The sequence below is a fragment of the Gorilla gorilla genome, chromosome 15 (genome assembly GCF_029281585.2).
Source record: "Gorilla gorilla gorilla isolate KB3781 chromosome 15, NHGRI_mGorGor1-v2.1_pri, whole genome shotgun sequence".
In the NCBI taxonomy this organism is placed as follows: Eukaryota; Metazoa; Chordata; class Mammalia; order Primates; family Hominidae; genus Gorilla; species Gorilla gorilla.
In genome coordinates this window covers 98,567,202-98,572,033 of record NC_073239.2, presented here as the reverse complement: position 1 = coordinate 98,572,033, position 4,832 = coordinate 98,567,202, and the positions used below count along the sequence as shown (strand labels likewise).

Sequence of the window (4,832 nt, the reverse complement as noted above, 5' to 3'; positions counted from 1 at the left end):
TGTGAATTTTTTACAATGCACTGTTATCATTAACCAGCCTTTATTAACCTTAAATGGTCAATTGAAACAAATAATTCTGAGACTGTTCTTCCACCACTGATTAAAACCCATTTATGCCTAGTGTTCCATTATTGGAACACTAAGCATGTGGGAGTTATTTATATCCTACCGCTCAAGGTCATTGCCAAGGTCTGAATGCAAAAATTCAAAAAAAAATGCAACGTCAGGCATAAAGGGTGAAGACTGGCATGGCAGGTATTAGGGATAATATTCATTTAAACTTCCGAGCTTTCTGGGCAGGCTTGGTGACCCTGCCAGCTCCAGCAGGCTTCTTGTCCGCTGCTTTGATGACATCCATAGCAACTGTCTATCTTATATCACAAACAACAAAACAACCCAGAGGAGTATTGTGAGAGAAGCTCTCAACACACATAGGCTTGCCAGGAACTATACCAAAAATGGCAGCATCACCAGACTTCAAGAATTTAGGGTCATCTTCCAGCTCCTTACCAAAATGGTGATCCATCTTTTCCTTCAGTTCAACAAAGTTGCAAGCAATGTGAGTTGTGTGTTAATCCATTACAGGGGCATAACCAACACTGATTTGGCCTGGATGGTTCAGGACAGTTACCTGGGCAGTGAAGCCAGCTTCTTCCATTGGTGGGTCATTTTTGCTGTTACCAGCAGTGTTGCCACAATGAACATCTTTGACAGGCACCTTTTTGACATTGAAGCTTACATTGTCCCCAGGAAGAGCTTCACTCAAAGCTTCATGGTACATTTCAACACATCTTTAGTTGCAATGTTGACTGGAGCAAAGGTGACCACCATGCCGGGTTTGAGAAACCCAGGCTTTGCTCGGCCCACAAAGATAGTATCAGTACCACCAACTCTGCCCACAAAGATAGTATCAGTACCACCAATTCTGTAGACATCCTGGAGTGGCAGATGCAAGGGCCTGACAGTTGGACAAGTTAGTGATAGGACGCAGTCCAGAGCTTCAGGCAGTGTGGTCCCACTGGCATTGCCATCTTTACGGGTGACTTTCCATCCCTTGAACCAAGGCCTGTGAGCACTTGGCTTCAGCATGCTGCCACCATTCCAACCAGAAATGGACACAAATGCTACTGTGTCAAGGTTGTAGCCAATTTTCTTAAGGAAAGTACTGATTTCCTTAACTATTTCCTTGTATCTCTTCTGACTGTAGAGTGGCTCAGTGGAATCTATTTTGCTAACACCAAGGATTTGTTGTTTCACACCCAGTGTGTAAGCCAGGAGAGCATGCTCCTGGATCTGCCCATTCTTAGAGATGCCGGCTTCAAATTCACCAATGCCAGCAGCAACAATCAGGACAGCACAGCCAGCCTAAGATATGCCTGTAACCATGTTTTTGATAAAGTCTCTGTGTCCTGGGGCATCAATGATAGTCACATAGCACTTGCTGGTTTGAAATTTCCATAGGGAGATATCAATGATGACATCAGGCTCAGGCTCAGCTTTTAGTTTATCCAAGACCCAGCCATATTTGAAAGAGCTTTTTCCCTCTCAGCAGCCTCCTCCACAAATCTTTTGATGATTCTTTTGCCGATACCACCATACCACCACATCTGTAGATCAGATGGCCAGTAGTGGTGGACTTGCCTGAACCTAAGTGTCCAATGACATCAATGTTGGTTGGAGTCTTCTCTTTTCCCCTTTTGGCTTTGAGGCCATGTTTTTCGTGGCACTTGTGTTCTAGCAGCAAATCCATTGTGAAAACACCCAAACTTTATTGTAATGGATGCTTTCCAGCCTTCTCTTGGCTACTGATATTGAAGGTGCATCCCATTTCTATGTTCTAGTCCACTTAACAAATTCTGAACCTCTTATCCTTGTAACTTTTAAATATCTATCTCCCAAGTCGCTATCACCTGTGAATACCATAAGTATTTTTCTTTCAGAAACTTTATGACTTTGCAAAGCATCATTTACTCTAGTTTCCTCTTAGGACTCTAGGGCTGACTATCTAAATAGTATAATGTTGAGCTCTTGGCCATTTCCTACTTCTGCTCACATATATTCCATTCCACAGGATATAGTCCTTCCTAGAAGACAGAAAATACTTTGATACATATAATATATACAGTGCATCAAATTGAAAGAGCACTCCTGGGCTTCTGAGTCCCAGTCCTTGCTAAATGTCTTTGGGGAAATATTCCAAAAACCCTGAGCCTCGGTTTGTTTTTTTTCTGTTGTTGTTTTCTTGTTTTGTTTTGTTTTTGTTTTTGTTTTTTGATGGAGTCTCACTCTGTCACCCAAGCTGCAGTGCAATGGTGGGATCTCAGCTCACTGCAACCTCCACCTCCCAGGTTCAAGTGATTCTCTCACCTCAGTCTCCCATGTAGCTGAGATTACAGGTGTCTGCCACCGTGCCCAGCTAATTTTTGTATTTTTAGTAGAGATAGGGTTTCACCATGTTGGCCAGGCTGGTCTCAAACTCTTGACCTCAGGCAATCTGCCCACCTTGGCCTCCCAAATTGCTGAGATTAAATTGGTGGTTCAGTGGTAGAATTCTCGCCTGCCAAAGTGCTGGGATTACAGGCATGAGCCACCACATCCGGCCCTCAGTTTCTTTATACATAAAAATGGGTAAAAGATGACCTACCCACCTCGTGGATTTGTTGTAAAGATTTAAGGAAATAATATTTGTAAAACCTAATACAGAGAAGGCACTCAAATATTGTTTATTATCATCAATTATATTCTACCTAAAGCTAGGCAAATAACACAGCAGTCATTTTCACATTGCTTTTCAAATTAACATTCTTCTACAAAGGCCAGCAGGCATGGGAGCTAGCCCTGGCCTTCTACCCTCTGGAATTCAGTAGTGGAATTCCATCTAAAGTCTAGAATAAAATTAAACTTGATGGGTTTCATCTTTATTCTCTTTCATATATGTCAACCACTGCCAACAGCCATCATGACCTCTGCTTCCAAAGCACTTCAGGACTGATCAAGCAAACTCCTGCTGCACTGGGGGTGAGATTTCCAGGGATTTGAGGTTCAAACACAGGACTGTGGCATGCTGGGGAGATCCCTAGATAGTATCACAGCAACTGCCATAGGTACAGAAAACAGTCACTGAGGAAGCAGGAGAGGTGTGTTTCTCTTTTCATGTGCCTGTCTCTTCACTTACAGAAATAATGACAAGGAGAAAAGAAGCGCTTTGCCAACCAAGCAGAGCTTGTGCTGAACACAACACTTGACCATGCTGCTTTCAAGTCTCTCTCATGCTCTCTGCATAGCCAGGACAAAGACATTCAGATGGAGGGTCAGGGCAGGGAGAAAGGAAAAGAGGGGAGAGAAGGTGGGGGTGGGACGGAGATTTAATTCCTTAGCCTAATGTGTTTTATTCCTTTTCTGAAAATAAATAGAAGACTGAGCTCCTGTCAGAGCTGTTGATCCAGGACCCCTTGACACTCCATTTTAAAATCAAAGTATTTTGAAACAAAACTTCCTTAATGAGCACCTGGAAGTAGGAATGAGGAAGACTGTTTGAGTGGTTTTCTTTTCAAGTGGAGTCCTTTCTTTTCTGAAAGCTACAGACTCAATGACAACAACTATCTGTGGAATAAATTGAATGAATTTGTGTCTCTCTTGTTTTTCTCTAAGAAACCTTCCAGAATCTGACACTCCAATTAACCAAGGTAACTCTTCTTTTGCTCTGTTCATCCTTAATACACAAACACAAGTGCAGCTCCACCTTGATTGTCAAAGGTGAATACAATCACACAGCATGCTTTTTGGCCAGAAACTTTGATGCCACATGTAGAAATCACATAGAGGGCAAAGATTTAAGTTCCAGGGATTTTGGAGATGGTGCGGGTGGAGGAAGGGGAGGAAGGAGATGGTTATTGATAGCATAGTAACATCTAGAAAACAGGCTTTCCAACTGGAAAAGCATGTGTTCAGATCTCAGCTCTTCCAATTACTGCCTCTTCAACAGAAATAACATAAATAATGGCCAGGCACAGTGGCTCACACTTGTAATCCCAGCACTTTGGGAGGCCAAGGCAGGTGGATCACTTAAGGTAAGGAGTTCAAGACCAGTCTGGCCAACATAGTGGAACTATGTCTCTACCAAAAATATAAAAATTAGCTGAGTGTGGTGGTGGGCACCTGTAGTCCCAGCTGCTCGGGAGGGTGAAGCAGGAGAATCACTTGAGCCCAGGAGGCAGGAGTTACAGTGAGCTAAGATCGCACCACTGTACTTCAGCCTGGGTGACACAGCAAGACTCTGTCTCAAAAACAAAACAAAACAAAAAACTGTAAATAAGTTATTCAACTCTCTAACTTTCATTTCCTCATCTGTCAAATGGAGGAAAGAGCAGTGATCAGTAGTTCTGTGGTGGTGATTAAATATACAGAAAGCCCTTAGAAACATGGTCAATAAAAGGCAGCTGGTATTTACACTGTTGTTATGATTATGAATTTTTAAATTAAATACTATTTAAAATAAAATAAAAGAGGCCTATAAACCCGAAAACACATGCCCAACAATCTTAGACATAAAAGAAAGGTGATTCAATGAAAGAAGGAAAGAAAGCAAAAACCAAGAGAGAAACACAAAGAGGGAGGAAGGAAAGGTAAAGGGAAGGGGACAAGACTGGTGACGCAAGGAGGGGACCTCCAGGAAAGCTCTATACTCGGGGACTGTATTCTCCAGGTCCTGGGGAAAACAGCAAAAGGGGGCACATGTTTTTGCAACAACACCTAAAATATGCAGACTTATCTGTGCCTATTAATGCTACCTCCTTCCCTTCTACCAATTTGAACACTCAACTTTAAATAAC

The 4,832-nt window shown here is 42.5% G+C and overlaps 1 pseudogene; it reads right to left on the bottom strand.

The window, feature by feature from the left end:
* Positions 1-271: 271 nt before the first annotated feature.
* Positions 272-1,750, bottom strand: LOC101132881 (elongation factor 1-alpha 1-like; annotated as a pseudogene).
* Between the last annotated feature and the right edge of the window lie 3,082 nt (positions 1,751-4,832).